The 22,469-nt window shown below is 47.9% G+C and overlaps 1 pseudogene; it reads left to right on the top strand.

Annotated features, from left to right (window-relative positions):
• Positions 1–19,493: 19,493 nt before the first annotated feature.
• LOC134939138 (5S ribosomal RNA) lies at positions 19,494–19,612 on the top strand (annotated as a pseudogene).
• Positions 19,613–22,469: the final 2,857 nt, after the last annotated feature.

Genomic DNA, 22,469 nt, shown 5'->3' with positions numbered 1-22,469 from the left:
ACCATTCCAGACAAAAGGAATAAGCCCAGGTACTTACCACTGCCTGCAGGGTGGCTGTGCTCTCCTCACACACTGGCTGCTGCAGGGGAGAAGCCAGGACAGGACAGGCCAGGGCAGGAGGCGGGGACTCGGGAGCACATTGTTGTTGTACCCAGTGCCAGGGCTGACTCCAGTCCTCAGCTCCTGTGTGGATCAGTTTCATTCTGTAGGGGGACCCAGTCACAAGAGCAGAGTCTGAGTGGGACACTGCACCTGTAGCAGGCACAGGTGCTGACAGTGCAGGGGATAGTGTCACATGGGCTGGCTGGCTCACATGTCACCTCCTGTAGGGGAAGTGAGAGGGACAGGAGGGGGCGGAGACTGGGAGGAGTAGACAAAGGACGGATGGCACATGTGGAAGGAGAGGGGAGAATCAGTGTGACAGTGCCCCGGGCAGCGTAGTGTGACAGGGGAGAGGAGGCAGCAGGGTCCGGCAGCGGTGTAGTGCAGGCGTGGAGGCCGGTTGCTGGGAGGTTAGTGGGAGAGAACACTGACTGCAGCAGCACCCTCATCAGTCCCGTGCTCTACGCAGCCGCGTAGTCGGCGTATGCGTAGGGCCGGGCCTAAGCCACCCACAAGCCACTACAACTCTGTCTGAACGGCGGCGGCGCAGTGGGAGGGGGCCAGGCAGCGATGCGCAGCAGGTGATCCAGTCATCGCTGTCTGTGTGCTGCTGTAGTAGCACTGCTACAACAGCAGCACACAGACAGCGATGATCGGATCGCAGGCATGACGTGCGGGGGGTGCCTGTGCGCACCAGGCACCCCCCGTGCGCACGCCTATGACTGTAATGGCAGTCAGAGTCCCCATCGAGAGAGATTGAGAGAGACAGAGAATTACTATACTTACAGAGGAGATTCCTGCTCTTCGACTCCTCTCCAGTCGCTCCTCGCGCCGGCCGCCTCTCCCTCTTCCTCTTCATAATTTGGCTCCCCCTCCTCCTCAGAACTCCGCTTGGAGGGGCGGAGTTTAGCGGAATGACGCGGTTGCGGTGTGACGTTACAACGCAACCGCGTCATTCCGCGAAACTCTTCCCCTGAGCGGGGGTACTCAGGAAGAGGGAGGAGGGGGAAGCATAGAGCCACAGTAAGTGCCGTGGTGGGCGCCCCGTGTGATTGCATGGCTCGCCCGCCCGCCCCAAGAAACGGCCCTGAATAGACACCATGGCCGCTGTTTTAGGTCACTCTGGGGTCTATACATGAAGCAGTGAAAAGAGTGGAGAAGTTGCCTATGGCATCCAATCAGCTGCTCTGTACAATTGTATAGTATGCAAATTATAAATGTTACGTCAATGCTGATTGGTTGCCATGGACAACTTCTCCAATCGCTCACTTCTCCACACGTTTCACTGCTTCATGAATAGACACTTCTGTTACATGGCAGTTAGAAGCTGATTGTTTCTCTCTCCACTTTATCTCTCTCCAAGCATTGATGCATATCCTCCTAAGCAGTGGCGGAACTAGCGAGCGGTGTGCCCAGGTGCGACAAAATGCATTGGGCCCCCGATCCCATCCAAGTCAACCCCCTCACCCCGGAAGAGGATCTGGTGAGGGGGACCTGCTCAGGCCCAGAGAAATGGATACCTAGCAACAGTGCCGTAACTAGACATTTTAGCACTGTGTGCAAGAAACGGCATCGGAGCCCCACCCCTGCATGCAAAACATGGGTAGTGCGCGCCGCAGGCGCGCGCAAAAATACATAGTGGCGTGGCTTTGTGGGGAAGGGGTGTGGCCACAAAATAATACCAATTCATAAAACGGTGCACAGTAGTCTCCATTATTCAAATTACGCCGCACAGTAGCACCACTACACCAGGTAGAGACCCTTTTACACCTTACAGCGGACAGATTCCTCTTTTTACACATTACAGCAGACAGCATCCCCTTTTTACACATTACGGCAGACAGCGCCCCCCTTTTTACACATAACGGCAGACAGCGTGCCCTTTTTACACATAGCGGCAGACAGCGTGCCCTTTTTACACATAGCGGCAGACAGCGTACACTTTTTACACATAACGGCAGAAAGTGTGCCCTTGTTAAACATAGTGGCAGACAGCGTACACTTTTTACACATAACGGCAGACAGCGTGCCCTTTTTACACATAATGGCAGACAGCGTCCCCTTTTTACACATTACGGCAGACAGCGTGCCCTTGTTACACATTACGGCAGACAGCATCCCCCTTTTTACACATTACGGCAGGCAGATTACCCCTTTTCACACATTGCGGCAGACAGCGTCCCCTTTTTACACATCACGGCAGACAGATTCCCCCTTTTTACACACCACGGCAGACAGATTCCCCCTTTTTACACATTACGGCAGGCAGATTTCCCCTTTTTACACATTGCGGCAAAGATTCCCCCTTTTTACACATTACGCCAGGCAGATTCCCCCTTTTTACACATTGCGGCAAGCAGATTCCCCCTTTTTACACAATGCGGCAGACAGTCCCTCTTTTTGTACATGGAAAGAAAGAAAGAAAGAAAGAAAGAAAGAAAGAAAGAAAGAAAGAAAGAAAGAAAAATTAATTATACTTACCCTCTCCGCTGGCTCAGGCTCCTCGGTGCAGCTTCTGGTCACGATTCCCGGGCAGGAGAGAAGGAGGAGGAGGGAGGTGGAGGAGGGAGCCGCAGCAGCGCTTTTCTACTGGTTGAGGCGCTGCTGCTTCTGGCCCTCTGCTTCACTATAGGCTGTTCTCGGAAGCAGCGGTATGGGGGAGAAGGAGGAGGAGGGAGGTGGAGGAGGGAGCCGCAGCAGCGCTTTACTACTGGTTGAGGTGCTGCTGCTGCTGGCCCTCTGCTTCACTATAGGCTGTCTTCCGAGAACAGCCTATAGTGAAGCAGAGGGCCAGCAGCAGCAGCACCTCAACCAGTAGTAAAGCGCTGCTGCGGCTCCCTCCTCCACCTCCCTCCTCCTCCTTCTCCCCCATACCGCTGCTCCTCTCCTCTCTGTCCGGGCGGCTGTGTGCTGCGGGCAGCAGTTGCCCGCAGCACACAGCGGCATGTAATGAGTCAGTTTGACTCATTACATGCTTTGGGCCCCTGGACAGTGGCGGGCCCCAGTGCAACGCACTGGTTGCACTGGCGGTAGTTCCGCCTTTGCACCTAAGACTGAAAGGAGCTTGGTGACATAGAACATCCTTATATTGTCATAATACAGACTAGAGATTATTCATCTATACAGCATCAAAATCCAACATTCCGAGTTTTAATTTAAAAATGAGTCTAAAAACCAAATTAAATACATTTACAGTAGATATGTATAGCGAAAGTATAAAATGATGATTTAGCCAGCACTACAGTACATTATACCACTACCATATGGACGCTGCTGAGCAGGTTAATATAAGAGCAGGTTTAACAGTCTTTCTACCTATGACTAATTTGCTTTAGTTTTATTGCAGTGCAACACATAGGAAAAGCCCATTTAAAAGCCATTAAATTAATGACAAAGACATTGAACAGACTATTTGCCGTAACCTACTTTTAAACAGGCAGTTTTACCCACTTGGATGCCCTTTGTTATTGTGCAACAGCTTACACATTTCATCCCTAAAACAAGTTCCCTGTGGTTCAAGTGAGACATGAAATAATTATGATAATAAAATTGCTTGGACATCAAATAATATGATTGTATAATTTAAGGAAACTAAATACTGTGCAAATAAATAAGTACATATACTGAAAATAAAAGTTGTGAATGAAAGACTATTTTGGAGCTGGTCATTGGCTGTCACTCCATACACACTGTTTAGTCAACTAAATCTTTCATTATACTAAAGTTTTTTCTGCAGTGTTTGAATAAGTATTTTTAATAGACAACGTAGTGTGGTGAGAGGGCTTGTGTCTCACCGCAATTGCCCACATTCTGGTAGGATCAGCTCCCTCCAAGGGAGAAGAAAACAAGACCTGCACATTCTGCACCTGCAGTGGAGATTTATAACTCCAGGTTTTCTGCGAGTGGAAAAACAGATGTTCGGGTTTTCCAGCTCACCCAGAGTCGGCAGGAAGTTAGAAGCAGGAGAGAAGTTTAAAAGTGTCATTCACCCAATGAACATGGCGCTGATGCCTGTTAGGGGCCAGTGAAAAGGGAACAGTTTGTAGTGCCAGGGACTGAGTACATTGGTTGTGCCAGGAGAGCATGGCAAGTGTGGCTGCAATCCACTGCAGCGGACAAACTATTGAGCACAAGGAGTGCTACGACTTTTTATGTTTGTTTCTTAGCTTCAGTTATAGATAGGAGCCCTGCTCATCGGTATCCGTTTGGATGGTCGACCATGTTATGGTCGACAGCATTAGGTCGACCACTATTGGTCGACATTGACATGGTCGACATGGACACATGGTCGACACATGAAAATGGTCGACACATGAAAAGGTCGCCGTGAGTTTTTCACACTTTTTTTTCTTTTGTGGAACTTTTCCATACTTTACGATCCATGTGGACTATGATTGGGAATGGTAATCTGTGCCGAGCGCAGTGAGGCACCTTGCCTGAAGCATGCGAGCAAATCGAGCCATGCGAGGGGACGCGGTGCACTAATTGGGTTTCCCCGTCACTTTACGCAAAAAACGACACCAAAAAAAGTAAAAAACAACAACCCTCATGTCGACCTTTTCATGCGTCGACCTTTCATGTGTCAACCATTTTCATGTGTCGACCCTTTTTACACGTTGACCATGCCAATGTCGACCAATAGTGGTCGACCTAATGACTGTCGACCATAACATGGTCAACCATTCATACCGGAACCCTGCTCATCTATCCCTTTAATAGGAATAACTGAGCCAGTGCTGTCAGACTTAATCCCCTGCTGTATTGTCCTCTCTGAGAACAATAGATGACGGTTTATGCTAATAAACCTTGGTGCACCTAGGCGGCGCACCAGAGAAGGCTAGATGAGTGAAGATCCATCTGTATGTACCTGTGTGACCAGGCCTAAGCATGTGTATGCTATGCACAGAGGGGGTCATTCCGAGTTGATCGCTTGCTACAGTAGAGACTTTTTGCAGCCGTGCAAACGCATAGTCGCCGCCCACGGGGGAGTGTATTTTTGCTTTGCAAGTGTGCGAACGCTTGTGCAGCCGAGCAGTACAAAAACAGTTTGTGTAGTTTCTGAGTAGGTCTGAACTTACTCAGCCGCTGCGATCACTTCAGCCTGTCCGGTCCCGGAATTGACATCAGACACCCGCCCTGAAACTGCTTGGACACGCCTGCGTTTTCCCTACCACACCCAGAAAACGGTCAGTAGACACCCATAAACGCCTTCTTCCTGTCAATCTTCTTGCGATCGGCTGTGCGAATGGATTCTTTGTTAAATCCATCGCCCAGCAATGATCTGCTTTGTACCCGTACGACGCGCCTGTGCATTGCGGTGCATACGCATGCGCAGTAGTGACCTGGTCGCTGCGCTGCGAAAAACGGCAGGGTGCGATCAGGTCAGAATGACCCCCATTGTCTGATGCCAGTAACTGTCTGATGCTACCGTGTTTTAACTGGAAGACCTGCCTGACGAGTCCTTATTTCAAGTACCCGTTTTACAGTAGGAACGCCTACATACCAAGTGATTGGCTGTATTCTTCAAGTTTCATATTCAACATCATTTTGTACTAATCAGCAGTTTATTGGGGAGCACAGAGAGCTCCTCGCCTAGGCTTACTGTACATTTTAGGCCATACGGTAAATTATACCAATAGGGTTAGATCCCCCAACCAGTCACCCAGTACCCAGCCCTGCTCCTGACTTTCCCACTTAATAAATTATTTTACCTACCCAATGCTTAATTCATGAATTGAAGTTATTTCTCTTCAAAATTTCAATTCATTAATTTACTGTAGCTTAACAATTAGTTACTATTTCCAATTGGAGTCCCTGTGGATATTATGGGCCTAATTCAGCATGGATTGAGAAATTGCAGTTGTGTGCGTGTATAGAGGTGCCGCCCTGACAGGAGGAAAAAAATCCCCATGCAAGTTTGCGAATGTATCGCAGTTCGCAATCCATTTGCAGATCTATACGCAATTTCCAGAACATCAAAGATTCTTTGCCGTCTAACCAAATGTAAGTAGGACTGAGGCTGCACTAATCAGTGACTGAGACGGCCTGGAAGTGGCCTGCGCTGACGTCAGAGACCCTCCTCAAAAAATGCCTGGGAACGCCTGTGTTTTTTCTGACACACCCAGAAAATGGCAGGTTTCCGCCCAGAAACGTTGGCTTCCTGTCAGTCAAACAGCAGTTACATTGCAATTACGATCTGTACACATTTTCTGTCGCTATTACGCTTTGTGCGTGCACAATGCGAATGCTACACATGCGCAGTCATTCGATAAAATTTCGCTCAATTTATAATTACTCTGAATAGAAATCCATGCTAAATAAGGCCCTAAATCAAGTAAATGTTGGAAAAATGTTATGTTTATACTAGTGATGAGCGGGTTCGGTTTCCGAGAAACCGAAACCCCCCGAACTTTACCCTTTTTACACGGGTCCGAGCCATACTCGGATTCTCCCGTATGGCTCGGCTAACCCGAGCGCGCCCGAACGTCATCATCCCACTGTCGGATTCTCGCGAGATTCGGATTCTATATAAGCAGCCGCGCGTCGCCGCCATTTTCACACGTGCATTGAGATTGATAGGGAGAGGACGTGGCTGGCGTCCTCTCCGTTTATATAGTTATAGTTAGTTAATCTGATTGCTACTGCTTAGCTTATTGTGGGGAGGATTTGGGAGCAGCTGTTAGGACTCAGGAGGAGTACAGTGCAGAGTTTTGCTAGTTTTTTTTTATCCGTTCTCTGCCTGAAAAAAACGCTCCATACCATATCTGTGCTCAGCCTCAGTGTGCTGCATGATATATCTGACTGTGCTGAGTGGTCACACTGCTTAATTGTGGGGGAGACTGGGTAGCAGCTATAGCAGGAGTACAGTGCACAGTTTTGCTGACAGTGACCACCAGTATACGTTTGTCTGCCTGAAAAACACTCCTGTGGTGTCTTTTTTTCTTTATACTATAAGTATATATAAACGCAGTCTGCTGACAGTGTCCACCAGGTCCATTATACTGTATATAGCAGTACGGTAGGCCACTGCTGTACCTACCTCTGTGTCTTCAGTCACTCGTCGTCATACATAAAGTATACTATCCATCCATCTACATTGTATACCTGTGGTGTCTTTTTTTCTTTATACTATAAACGCAGTCTGCTGACAGTGTCCACCAGGTCCATTATACTGTATATAGCAGTACGGTAGGCCACTGCTGTACCTACCTCTGTGTCTTCAGTCACTCGTCGTCATACATAAAGTATACTATCCGTCCATCTACATTGTATACCTGTGGTGTCTTTTTTTCTTTATACTATAAACGCAGTCTGCTGACAGTGTCCACCAGGTCCATTATACTGTATATAGCAGTACGGTAGGCCACTGCTCTACCTACCTCTGTGTCTTCAGTCACTCGTCGTCATACATAAAGTATACTATCCATCCATCTACATTGTATACCTGTGGTGCCCTTTAGTTGTGCGCATTAAAATATGGAGAACAAAAATGTGGAGGTTAAAAAAATAGGGAAAGATCAAGATCCACTTCCACCTCGTGCTGAAGCTGCTGCCACTAGTCATGGCCGAGACGATGAAATGCCATCAACGTCGTCTGCCAAGGCCGATGCCCAATGTCATAGTACAGAGCATGTAAAATCCAAAACACAAAAGATCAGTAAAAAAATGACCCAAAAATCAAAATTAAAAGCGTCTGAGGAGAAGCGTAAACTTGCCAATATGACATTTACGACACGGAGTGGCAAGGAACGGCTGAGGCCCTGGCCTATGTTCATGGCTAGTGGTTCAGCTTCACATGAGGATGGAAGCACTCATCCTCTCGCTAGAAAAAAGAAAAGACTTAAGCTGGCAAAAGCACAGCAAAGAACTGTGCGTTCTTCAAAATCACAAATCCCCAAGGACAGTCCAATTGTGTCGGTTGCGATGCCTGACCTTCCCAACACTGGACGGGAAGAGCTTGCACCTTCCACCATTTGCACGCCCCCTGCAAGTGCTGGAAGGAGCACCCGCAGTCCAGTTCCTGATAGTCAAATTGAAGATGTCACTGTTGAAGTACACCAGGATGAGGATATGGGTGTTGCTGGCGCTGGGGAGGAAATTGACAAGGAGGATTCTGATGGTGAGGTGGTTTGTTTAAGTCAGGCACCCGGGGAGACACCTGTTGTCCGTGGGACAAATATGGCCACTGACATGCCTGGTCAAAATACAAAAAAAATCAGCTCTTTGGTGTGGAATTATTTCAACAGAAATGCGGACAACAGGTGTCAAGCCGTGTGTTGCCTTTGTCAAGCTGTAATAAGTAGGGGTAAGGACGTTAACCACCTCGGAACATCCTCTCTTATACGTCACCTGCAGCGCATTCATCATAAGTCAGTGACAAGTTCAAAAACTTTGGGTGACAGCGGAAGCAGTCCACTGCCCACTCAATCCCTTCCTCTTGTAACCAAGCTCCTGCAAACCACAACACCAACTCCCTCAGTGTCAATTTCCTCCTTACCCAGGAAAGCCAATAGTCCTGCAGGCCATGTCACTGGCAAGTCTGACGAGTCCTCTCCTGCCTGGGATTCCTCCGATGCATCCTTGAGTGTAACGCCTACTGCTGCTGGCGCTGCTGTTGTTGCTGCTGGGAGTCGATCGTCATCCCAGAGGGGAAGTCGGAAGACCACTTGTACTACTTCCAGTAAGCAATTGACTGTCCAACAGTCCTTTGCGAGGAAGATTAAATATCACAGCAGTCATCCTGCTGCAAAGCGGATAACTGAGGCCTTGGCAGCCTGGTCGGTGAGAAACGTGGTTCCGGTATCCATCGCTAATTCAGAGCCAACTAGAGACTTGATTGAGGTACTGTGTCCCCGGTACCAAATACCATCTAGGTTCCATTTCTCTAGGCAGGCGATCCTGAAAATGTACGCAGACCTCAGAAAAAGAGTCACCAGTGTCCTAAAAAATGCAGTTGTACCCAATGTCCACTTAACCACGGACATGTGGACAAGTGGAGCAGGGCAGACTCAGGACTACATGACTGTGACAGCCCACTGGGTAGATGTATTGCCTCCCGCTGCAAGAACAGCAGCGGCGGCACCAGTAGCAGCATCTCGCAAACGCCAACTCGTTCCTAGGCAGGCTACGCTTTGTATCACCGCTTTCCAGAATACGCACACAGCTGAAAACCTCTTACGGCAACTGAGGAAGATCATCGCAGAATGGCTTACCCCAATTGGACTTTCCTGGGGATTTGTGGCATCGGACAACGCCAGCAATATTGTGGGTGCATTACATCTGGACAAATTCCAGCACGTCCCATGTTTTGCACATACCTTGAATTTGGTGGTGCAGAATTATTTAAAAAATGACAGGGGCGTGCAAGAGATGCTGTCGGTGGCCAGAAGAATTGCTGGCCGGCGTACAGGCACCGCGTACAGAAGACTGGAGCACCACCAAAAACACCTGAACCTGCCCTTCCATCATCTGAAGCAAGATGTGGTAACGAGGTGGAATTCAACCCTCTATATGCTTCAGAGGATGGAGGAGAAGCAAAAGGCCATTCAAGCCTATACATCTGGCCACTATATAGGCAAAGGAGGTGGAATGCACCTGACTCAAGCGCAGTGGAGAATGATTTCAACGTTGTGCAAGGTTCTGCAACCTTTTGAACTTGCCACACGTGAAGTCAGTTCAGACACTGCCAGCCTGAGTCAGGTCATTCCCCTCATCAGGCTTTTGCAGAAGAAGCTGGAGACATTGAAGGAGGAGCTAAAACAGAGCGATTCCGCTAGGCATGTGGGACTTGTGGATGGAGCCCTTCATTCGCTTAACCAGGATTCACGGGTGGTCAATCTGTTGAAATCAGAGCACTACATTTTGGCCACCGTGCTCGATCCTAGATTTAAAACCTACGTTGTATCTCTCTTCCCGGCAGACACAAGTCTGCAGAGGTTCAAAGACCTGCTGGTGAGAAAATTGTCAAGTCAAGCGGAACGTGACCCATCAACATCTCCTCCTTCACATTCTCCCGCAACTGGGGTTGCGAGGAAAAGGCTACGAATTCCGAGCCCACCCGCTGGCGGTGATGCAGGGCAGTCTGGAGCGAGTGCTGACATCTGGTCCGGACTGAAGGACCTGCCAACGATTACTGACATGTCGTCTACTGTCACTGCATATGATTCTCTCACCATTGAAAGAATGGTGGAGGATTATATAAGTGACCGCATCCAAGTAGGCACGTCAGACAGTCCGTACGTATACTGGCAGGAAAAAGAGGCAATTTGGAGGCCCTTGCACAAACTGGCTTTATTCTACCTAAGTTGCCCTCCCTCCAGTGTGTACTCCGAAAGAGTGTTTAGTGCCGCCGCTCACCTTGTCAGCAATCGGCGTACAAGGTTACTTCCAGAAAATGTGGAGAAGATGATGTTCATTAAAATGAATTATAATCAATTCCTCCGTGGAGACATTCACCAGCAGCAATTGCCTCCAGAAAGTACACGGGGACCTGAGACGGTGGATTCCAGTGGGGACGAATTAATAATCTGTGAGGAGGGGGATGTACACAGTGAAAGGGGTGATGAATCGGACGATGATGATGAGGTGGACATCTTGCCTCTGTAGAGCCAGTTTGTGCAAGGAGATATTGATTGCTTCTTTTTTGGTGGGGGCCCAAACCAACCAGTCATTTCAGTCACAGTCGTGTGGCAGACCCTGTCGCTGAAATGATGGGTTTGTTAAAGTGTGCATGTCCTGTTTATACAACATAAGGGTGGGTGGGAGGGCCCAAGGACAATTCCATCTTGCACCTCTTTTTTCTTTCATTTTTCTTTGCATCATGTGCTGTTTGGGGAGTATTTTTTTGAAGGGCCATCCTGCGTGACACTGCAGTGCCACACCTAGATGGGCCAGGTGTTTGTGTCGGCCACTTGGGTCGCTCATCTTAGTCACACAGCTACCTCATTGCGCCTCTTTTTTTCTTTGCGTCATGTGCTGTTTGGGGAGTATTTTTTTCAAGTGCCATCCTGTCTGACACTGCAGTGCCACTCCTAGATGGGCCAGGTGTTTGTGTCGGCCACTTGGGTCGCTTATCTTAGTCACACAGCTACCTCATTGCGCCTCTTCTTTTCTTTGCGTCATGTGCTGTTTGGGGAGTATTTTTTTGAAGGGCCATCCTGTCTGACACTGTAGTGCCACTCCTAGATGGGCCAGGTGTTTGTGTCGGCCACTTGGGTCGCTTAGCTTAGTCACACAGCTACCTTATTGCGCCTCTTTTTTTCTTTGCGTCATGTGCTGTTTGGGGAGTATTTCTTTGAAGGGCCATCCTGCGTGACACTGCAGTGCCACTCCTAGATGGGCCAGGTGTTTGTGTCGGCCACTTGGGTCGCTTATCTTAGTCACACAGCTACCTCATTGCGCCTCTTTTTTTCTTTGCGTCATGTGCTGTTTGGGGAGTTTTTATTTCAAGTGCCATCCTGTCTGACACTGCAATGCCACTTCTAGATGGGCCAGGTGTTTGTGTCGGCCACTTGGGTCGCTTAGCTTAGTCACACAGCTACCTCGTTGCCCCTCTTTTTTTCTTTGCGTCATGTGCTGTTTGGGGAGTATTTTTTTGAAGGGCCATCCTGCGTGACACTGCAGTGCCACTCCTAGATGGGCCAGGTGTTTGTGTTGGCCACTTGGGTCGCTTATCTTAGTCACACAGCTATCTCATTGCGCCTCTTTTTTTCTTTGCGTCATGTGCTGTTTGGGGAGTATTTTTTTGAAGGGCCATCCTGCGTGACACTGCAGTGCCACTCCTAGATGGGCCAGGTGTTTGTGTCGGCCACTTGGGTCGCTTATCTTAGTCACACAGCTACCTCATTGCGCCTCTTTTTTTCTTTGTGTCATGTGCTGTTTGGGGAGTGTTTTTTTGAAGGGCCATCCTGCGTGACACTGCAGTGACACTCCTAGATGGGCCAGGTGTTTGTGTCGGCCACTTGGGTCGCTTAGCTTAGTCACACAGCTACCTCGGTGCAAATTTTAGGACTAAAAATAATATTGTGAGGTGTGAGGTGTTCAGAATAGACTGAAAATGAGTGGAAATTATGGTTATTGAGGTTAATAATACTATGGGATCAAAATGACCCCCAAATTCTATGATTTAAGCTGTTTTTTAGGGTTTTTTGGAAAAAACTCCCGAATCCAAAACACACCCGAATCCGACAAAAAAATTTCGGTGAGGTTTTGCCAAAACGCGTTCGAACCCAAAACACGGGCGCGGAACCGAACCCAAAACCAAAACACAAAACCCCAAAAATTTCCGGTGCACATCACTAGTTTATACTCAGTAGCGGATCTTGCCACGGGCAAGCAGGACTTTTGCCTAGGGCGCCGCCTTCCGGAGGGCGCCGGCGCCATCCGGAGGGCGCCGCACCATGGCAAGATCCGTTACTGTACCCCCGGCTGTGTCCCCCGCTGTGAAGGGAACTAGACGCTACGCGTCTAGTTTCCCTACATTGAGAGGACCTTTGCTGTGCGGTGCGCGATGACGTCATTTCGCACCGCACAGCATTGTGGGACTGACACAGATGCTAGGGGTCATATATTTGACCTCTAGTGTCTGTGTATGCTGTGCTATGGGAGAGACGTCATGACGTCTCTCCCATAGAGCCGAGGAGAGGAGCGGCACCGGCGGAGGTCTGCAGCGGTCGGAAATCAGGAGTGGGGACTGTAAGTATTATTTTTTTGTGTGTAAGCGGCGCTACTCTACAGGGGGCACAAATGGGGGCACAACTCTACAGGGGCGTAACTGACCACGCCCCCTGTATGAAGCCATAGTTACTTAGGGGGTCATTCCGAGTTGATCTCTTGCTAGCTACTTTTAGCAGCCGTGCAAACGCATAGCCGCCGCCCACGGGAGAGTGTATTTTTGCTTTGCAGGAGTGCGAACGCCTGTGCAGCCGAACGGATGCAAATGCATTTTGTGCAAAACAAGACTAGCCCTGTAGTTATTACTCCTGTGCGATGATTGCTGCGATGAATGACACGGTAATGACGTCAAATACCCGCCCAGCAAACGCCCGGCCACGCCTGAATTTTTCCAAACACTCCCAGAAAACGGTCAGTTGACACCCATAAACGCCCTCTTCCTGTCAATCTCCTTGCGATCAGCTGTACGAATGGAATCGTCGCTAGATCCAGTGCACAGCAGCGATGCTTTTTGTGCCCGTACGACGCGCATGCGCATTGCGGCACATACACATGCGCAGTTTTGCCATTTTTTACCTGTTCGCTGTGCTGCGAAAATCGGCAGCAAGCGATCAACTCGGAATGACCCCCTTAGTTCACTTTGCTGCATGTAAAAAAACTGTGTGCACACTGAATGAACAGTACAGTAATAAAATAATGTAATAAATATAATAAAATAATGTACTGTAAGCAAATGTTCCCACAGACATATTTTTTGAGAAGCATTCACTTTGCTTCATGTTAATTTCAAAATTATTTGCAACTTTCATGTTGATTAACACTCATTACAATACAATGGACTTCAATGGGAGCGCTCATTAAGTAAATAATAAGCTACAGTATGCTTTCAGATTGCACACGGAATGCTCAATGTATGAGATTTTACTAGGGCTTTTAACAGGTGTTGTTTGTCATCATCCATGTGTATGAGGCTTAAAATTGCTGTTTAACATTTATAAAATAAAGATAAAAAAGAGGACAATTACAATATATAATGTTTTAGTCAACAGATTTGTTTTACTGTGAAAATATGATAATTTCACCCCTTTATTATTTAGTAAAATGCAAGGTCAGGACAGACAAAAATCTTAGAACAAGCTTAATGAATTATTGAGCAATTAAACTAGCTGAAGCTAGATCTATCCAGGAGCGGACTGGGATGGAAAACCAGCCCAGAATGTATGGAAGCAGCCCTAATGGAGGTGGGGCCTGTTGAAGGGGTGGGGTCATAGGAGTGCGCACGGGGGGTGCCTGGTGCGCATAGGCACCCCCTAATGTGTGGCACCCCCCACACGCCACGCCTGCTGCAGAACAGTAGAGTGGTGATTGCCGCGAGCCCAGCTTGCTGCCCTCTGCACTGTCTGAGGTCCTGTGTGCCGCCGCCTCCTCTCCCTGCCCCGGCCGGCCAGTTGCTGCTGATTTCAAGGGGTTTTCTATAATTGGGCGTGGTCACGGGGGCCCGCGATTAGGCCACGCCCCCAACTTTCCCTGAGCCCCGGCGATCTGTGTGCACTGTGCAGCCCTGCCTTCTCTTGCTGTGCCAGGTGGATCTGTAACAACAACAGCCATCCCATGGAGCCTGGCCAGGAAGGAGAAGGTAAGGTTTGTGTCAGTGTATTTGAACAGTGTGTGTGTGTGTGTGTGTGTGTTATACCGCTTTCACACCAGAAATGCCGGGGTCTTACCCGGGAATACGGTCCCTGGATCATACAGGGACATTCCCGGGTAAGACCACTTGCATACTGCAGTCAGCAGCCCGGCATGTTGCTGATGTCAGCGGTGACGCGGCGGGGGTGGCGCAAGAGATCACATGATCTCCAAGCGCCGCCTGCTACATAGAGAGTGAACGGGAGCCGGGGCACATTGACCCGGCTCCCGTTCACACTGACCAGGTTCCCGGGAAGATTCCAGGACCAACCCTGGAAGGTAGCAGGGTTGAAATGCCGGGGCAGGAATCCCGGGATTTTGACCCTGTGCCCTTTCACACTGAGAAATTTCCCGGGTTGATGCGCGTTCATGTGCATTAATCCGGGAAATTTTGGCTGGTGTGAAAGGGGTATTAGTGTGTATCTGTGTGTGTCAGCAGGCCCGGCAACATGCACATGTGAAGAGTACACCCATGTTCTGAGGCTCAGGATCCCGAGGTTCTGACCTCACCCCTCTGTTCTATATCTGCTGCAGCATCCATGATCTGTGAGGAGCAGGAGGAACACTGGGGGTAATTCAGAGTTGATCGTAGATGTGCTAAATGTAGCACATCTACGATCATTTACTCTGATATGCGGGGGGACGCCCTGCACAGGGCTAGTCCGCCCCGCATGTCAGGCCCTGTCCCACCGCACAGGTACAGAACATCGCACAGTGGCGATGCTTTTGTACCTGGCAAGTAGCTCCCTGCCTGTGCAGCTCCGCCACCCCCCATTGGCATGCCCCCTCCTGCCCCGTGACTGCCTCTGCCTGTGAATCGGGGTGCGCACGCACAGTGCGGCCACTGCGTGTGCGGACTCCACACAGTAATTCAGACTGCGATCTCTGCCACTGCAGCGATCCAGTCTGAATTACCCCTATTGTTCCTGCCTGAAACAGGTGTGACTGGAACGGCAGCATGACTGAACAGCAGCTGGAGGAGGCAACCGGGCACAAACTGCAGCACTGCCAACTCCACAAAGCAGCTGTAGGCACCCTCCCCACCCATGAGGCGACTGACAGAGACAGTGTGGTAAGTGTCAGCGTATTTTTACCATATTTCCATTCTCATGAAATCTCTCTCTCCCTATCTTTCCCTCTCTCTCTAATAGGAAAAAACAGACACCCAACCGACATTTGAATTCCCCCCTAAATGTCTCTCTCCTCTCTCTCTCTCTCTCTCTCTCTCTCTCTCTCTCTCTCTCTCTCTCTCTCTCTCCCCCCCTCCCTCTCTCTCTATGAGGGCCCATTTATCATGGATTACATATTGAATGCGATCTGGGCAGTATCTTACCACCCAGGATCGCATTGAAATATGCGATCCCTTCAGGTGACCGCGATGCACTGAGGTATTTCTGGCGGAAGGTTCTCGGGGAACCCAGCCGGATCTAATCTCCCCGATCTGTAGCCCATAGGCTACAATGGGCTACCGCAGTCAAATATTGCAGTAGCTGCGGGGAACAATATCAGGCATGCTTCGCATTCCCGACATTGATACATTGGGCAGCATCGCATCCCCCATAGAATCCTACGGGGGATGTGGCTGCGGGCGGAAATGGAGGGATCGCAACAGGTACCGATACCTGCAGCGATCCCTCCTTTATACATACCAGGGAAACTTAATATTTGCGGTTAATGACCAAAATGGGTGTCTTTCGGGAACATAGCCGGAAATATTTTTTTCTAAATGGGCCCCTGTCTCTCTCCTCCTCCATATCCTACCCCCTCTCTTTTTCCCTCCTTTTCTCTACCTCTCTCCTTTTCCCTACCTCATCCTCTCTCTCTCTCTCCCCCCTTCTCTCTCGGTGGTCAAGGTGCCACCTGACCTGCAGTCATTTACTTCTACCACTATCTACTCCAGCGGGGGTAAGGCTTCATGGTCATGCTGGGTGATGCCTACTGTGATGGGTCAGAGGCGGAACTACAGATGTTGCCACGCTTATCCATCTTTGCGGAATGGATGGCGTGACTAGTGTGCCTTAGTCTATGATACGTGTGTGCATATCCACATGCATGCTATAGACTTCTACAGAGCGAACGCTGGCTGCAACTATTCGCAACACGGCGTTCAGTACAGCTTGCTGCATTTTGTATGCCCTAGAGTACACACCGCGGCAACGATGAGGATGGCTACATCTGTAGTGGCGGTGTTAGGGGCACCAGCCAAAATATGCCTAGGGTATCAAATTGATTAGGGCCGGCTCTGGGCATAATGTGAATTTCGGCTCATACTGTGTGGCATAATATGAATTTTGGCTCATACCTTGTAACATAATGTGAATTTCAGCTAATACTGTCTGGCATAAGGTGACTTTGGATCATACTGTGTGGCGTAATGTGGATTTCAGCTCATACCGTGTGGAACAATGTGAAATATGGGCACTACTGTCAGTAGCTTGTGAGCATGGGGACATGTATAACAAATGCTGGCGTCCTGCAGAGGAGGAGTGTGATGGCATAGAAAGAGACAGATGTGGCTGTGACGGCACATATGTATATTTTAAACTTTACTTTTGTTATATTTAAACTAAAATGTTCGGCCCCCTAAATCTCCTGTACTTTTCAGAATGTCCCACTCAAGATTAGGGTGTAGGTGTTTAGGGGTGCAAGGGGTGGGGTGTGGGGGGTACATACAGTGTCGGACTGGGCGTGAAGGGCCCACCGGGGGAATGCAGTGATAGGGGCCCATACTTAGGGGTGTGGCCAGCCTCCACAGAGGCTTCAAATACACAATTGTCTTGTGCAGTGTAATGCAACATATCCAGTGTCAGACTGGGGCATGAAGGGCCCACCGGGGAATTGCAGTGGTAGGGGCCCATTCTTAGAGGCTTGTCTAACCATTAGTGTATGATCTGGGCCCCTTGATAAATAATCTATATGATAAATACTGTTAGTGCATGCATGATAGTGTACCAGATTAATAACAATAATGCACTGTAGAAAATACACCATAGTCTTGTGCAGTATAATGTAACATATGAATAATGTATAATAGAGAGGGTGGGGCCCCAGGCAGTGGGGCCCGCCGGTGGTTTTCCCTGTACCCCTGTGTGCCAGTCCAAGCCTGAACATATCTACCATGTATAATACAAGTGCACAGGCTGGAATCTGATCCCTAGAGGAAGCAGTGGGCCCTAAGGCAGTGGGGCCCACCGGTGGTTTCCCCTGTACCCCTGTGGGCCAGTCCGACCCTGGGTACATATGCACCTAGGCCCACCACTCTCTAGTTCCGCTGCTGGGTCAGGGATAGGTTGGGGAAGTGTAAGCAGCGATAGGGTGCAGCGGCAGCTAGGACTCGCGGTTATGCCGTAGCGGACAGTCAGTACCGGCCGGTGGTCGCACCATTATGTTTCATTTTATTTCTCTGGGGTGTATTATACCTACTTTATTATTAGGAACTATGGAGAAATTACATTAAGCCATGTGATTTTACTGATAGAATGTAACATAGTGCTAGACATGCCCCTCCTGCGGAGCACCCCCTAATAAAATTAGCTGCGCACGCCTATGGGTGGGGTCTGTCGAGGGGGTCATGACAATCCTTCATCATTTGACCTGATTCTGAGTTGGACGTAGTTGTAACCTTTCTTGCGTCTTTTGCTGCAGTTGCATCTGCAACTTTATGCAAATGCTAAAATAGACATTCCCTGGTGCATCCAATTGTGCAAGTACGGAGACACCCACCATCTACAGATGCTACAATCATGCTTTGTGCGTCTTTAGATGCCAACTTCAGTCGTATCATTGAAACTTATACCAGCCCCATGCTAGATCCTGGTGATCTGTATGAGTATGTCCTCCAATGTAAGAGATTCAGTATTTACGCAATCACTTTCAGCAATATGCCGTGTCACAGTAATAGCAGGCCCATACTACGTTACGTCTGCGTCTGATTAGCTAACTGCCTGTAACTGCCCAGTAACACCCCACACATTTCTCATACACTTCTTCATTTGTGTGTCTGATTCTGTACTGCGACTCTCTATAAACATCACTAGGACTAGAGATGTGTGGCGGGCACTTTTCGTGTTTTGTGTTTTGGTTTTGGCTCTGAATCCCCGCTCGTGTTTTGGATCTGGATTGGTTTTGCAAAAACCACCCTTTCGGGTTTTGGTTTTGGATCTGGATGATTTTTGGAAAAAAAACATAAAAACAGCTAAAATGACATAATTTGGGGGTAATTTTGATCCAACGGTATTATTAACCCCAATAACATTCATTTCCACTCATTTCCAGTCTATTCTGAACACCTCACACCTGACAATATTGTTTTTAGGCCAAAAGGTTGCACCTAGGTGGCTGTATGACTTTTCTAAGCGACACAAGTGTGCGGCACAAACACCTGGCCCATCTAGGAGTGGCACTGCAGTGTCATGCAGGATGGCACTTTTAAAAACTAGGCCCCCAAACAGCACATCATGCAAAGAAGAAAAATAGGCACAATGAGGCAGCTGGATGACTAAGCTAAGCGACACAAGTGTGCAGCACAAACACCTGGTCCATCTAGGAGTGGCACTGCAGTGGCTGAATGTTGAAAGTGGCCCACAATTTTTCAGGCCACTGACAGCATATCCTGCACGCCCCTGTTGTTTTTCAAAAATTCTGCACCACCAATTTAATTGTATGTGGAAAACATGGGACATGCTTGAATTTGCCTAGATGTAATGCACGCACAATATTATTGGCGTTGTCCAATATCACAAATCCCCAGGAGAGTCTAAGTGGGGTGAGCCATTGTGCGTTGATGTCCCTCAGTTTCCAACCATTAGCCGAATCATAACAGACATAAAAAAAAATTCTACATTATCTTTTCCTTTACTTACTATTTTTCTGTGACTCTCATCCACGATCCAGGGTGTACAACGCCACGGAGTGGCAATTGTTTCACCTTGCCTAACGTGGAAAGCAGATCCACACATTATATGGCTTTATCCTTCTCAAATCTCCCAATCCCACCATTCCTATATAGGTGCACTCTCATTGGTAGATAGCCTCTCTACTATCATACCACGCTGCTAATGCCCGATCTCGTCCGATCTTGGAAGCCAAACAGCATTGGGCTGGGTCAGTACCTTGAGAGGAGACTCCCTGGGAATACCCGGTGTTGTAGAGTAGGAACTATTCCCCTTCCTCTGAAGGGTGGACACCAACAGCAGTATCACCACTATTTGTTTTTTCCTTTTCACTATCTCTTTCCTTATATTTCTACAAGCGTCAGGTCATGACAATGTATACATTTCTAACACGTGCTATATGGATTAACGGGTGACTAGCAAAGTGGATAGTATTGACCCAATCTAAGTGGTCTTTCTAAGACACAATACTGACCTCCTTTTTTGGTCCCATTAATACAGAATATCTGTACTGGTCAGGAGAAACGGGTGTCAGACTATCAGGTGTCTGCAGCCTTTCTAATCCTTCTCTCGTGATTAACAGACCAGAACATTTTTTATATTTTCTCACACTCCCCTTATTTCACATTTTGCTTTGGATAACAGATGGGTAATTGTTTTAATTTTGAGTAATAAACATATGTTTTAACTAGAGATGAGCGGGTTCGGTTTCTCTGAAACCGAACCCGCACGAACTTCATGTTTTTTTCACGGGTCCGAGCAGACTCGGATCCTCCCGCCTTGCTCGGTTAACCCGAGCGCGCCCGAACGTCATCATGACGCTGTCGGATTCTCGCGAGACTCGGATTCTATATAAGGAGCCGCGCGTCGCCGCCATTTTCACACGTGCATTGAGATTGATAGGGAGAGGACGTGGCTGGCGTCCTCTCCATTAGAAATTAGATTAGAAGAGAGAGAGAGATTGTGCAGAGTCAGACAGAGTTTACCACAGTGACCAGTGCAGTTGTTGTTAGTTAACTTTTATTTATTTTAATATAATATATCCGTTCTCTGCTATATCCGTTCTCTGCCTGAAAAAAAACGATACACAGCAGCAGCCAGTCACACAGTGTGACTCAGTCTGTGTGCACTCAGCTCAGCCCAGTGTGCTGCACATCAATGTATAAAAGGCAAAGCTTATAATAATTGTAGGGGAGACTGGGGAGCACTGCAGGTTGTTATAGCAGGAGCCCCCAGGAGTACATAATATTATATTAATTTAAAATTAAACAGTGCACACTTTTGCTGCAGGAGTGCCACTGCCAGTGTGACTAGTGGTGACCAGTGCCTGACCACCAGTATAGTAGTATATTGTTGTATGTATTGTATACTATCTCTTTATCAACCAGTCTATATTAGCAGCAGACACAGTACAGTGCGGTAGTTCACGGCTGTGGCTACCTCTGTGTCGGCAGTCGGAACTCGGCAGGCAGTCCGTCCATCCATAATTGTATTACAATATATACCACCTAACCGTGGTATTTTTTTTTCTTTCTTTATACCGTCGTCATAGTGTCATACTAGTTGTTACGAGTATACTACTATCTCTTTATCAACCAGTGTACAGTGCGGTAGTTCACGGCTGTGGCTACCTCTGTGTCGGCAGTCGGCAGGCAGTCCGTCCATCCATAATTGTATTATTATTATAATATATACCACCTAACCGTGGTTTTTTTTTCATTCTTTATACCGTCATAGTGTCATACTAGTTGTTACGAGTATACTACTATCTCTTTATCAACCAGTGTACAGTGCGGTAGTTCACGGCTGTGGCTACCTCTGTGTCGGCAGTCGGCAGGCAGTCCGTCCATCCATAATTGTATTATTATTATAATATATACCACCTAACCGTGGTTTTTTTTTCATTCTTTATACCGTCGTCATAGTGTCATACTAGTTGTTACGAGTATACTACTATCTCTTTATCAACCAGTGTACAGTGCGGTAGTTCACGGCTGTGGCTACCTCTGTGTCGGCAGTCGGCAGGCAGTCCGTCCATCCATAATTGTATTATTATTATAATATATACCACCTAACCGTGGTTTTTTTTTCATTCTTTATACCGTCGTCATAGTGTCATACTAGTTGTTACGAGTATACTACTATCTCTTTATCAACCAGTGTACAGTGCGGTAGTTCACGGCTGTGGCTACCTCTGTGTCGGCAGTCGGCAGGCAGTCCGTCCATCCATAATTGTATTATTATTATAATATATACCACCTAACCGTGGTTTTTTTTTCATTCTTTATACCGTCGTCATAGTGTCATACTAGTTGTTACGAGTATACTACTATCTCTTTATCAACCAGTGTACAGTGCGGTAGTTCACGGCTGTGGCTACCTCTGTGTCGGCAGTCGGCAGGCAGTCCGTCCATCCATAATTGTATTATTATTATAATATATACCACCTAACTGTGGTATTTTTTTTTCTTTCTTTATACCGTCGTCATAGTGTCATACTAGTTGTTACGAGTATACTACTATCTCTTTATCAACCAGTGTACAGTGCGGTAGTTCACGGCTGTGGCTACCTCTGTGTCGGCAGTCGGCAGGCAGTCCGTCCATCCATAATTGTATTATTATTATAATATATACCACCTAACCGTGGTTTTTTTTTCATTCTTTATACCGTCGTCATAGTGTCATACTAGTTGTTACGAGTATACTACTATCTCTTTATCAACCAGTGTACAGTGCGGTAGTTCACGGCTGTGGCTACCTCTGTGTCGGCAGTCGGCAGGCAGTCCGTCCATCCATAATTGTATTATTATTATAATATATACCACCTAACCGTGGTTTTTTTTTCATTCTTTATACCGTCGTCATAGTGTCATACTAGTTGTTACGAGTATACTACTATCTCTTTATCAACCAGTGTACAGTGCGGTAGTTCACGGCTGTGGCTACCTCTGTGTCGGCAGTCGGCAGGCAGTCCGTCCATCCATAATTGTATTATTATTATAATATATACCACCTAACCGTGGTTTTTTTATACCACCTAACCGTGGCAGTCCGTCCATAATTGTATACTAGTATCCAATCCATCCATCTCCATTGTTTACCTGAGGTGCCTTTTAG

Source organism: Pseudophryne corroboree, chromosome 6, assembly GCF_028390025.1.
Source record: "Pseudophryne corroboree isolate aPseCor3 chromosome 6, aPseCor3.hap2, whole genome shotgun sequence".
In the NCBI taxonomy this organism is placed as follows: Eukaryota; Metazoa; Chordata; class Amphibia; order Anura; family Myobatrachidae; genus Pseudophryne; species Pseudophryne corroboree.
The sequence above is the reverse complement of the archived record's forward strand: the minus strand, read 5'-3'. Positions and strand labels throughout refer to the sequence as shown.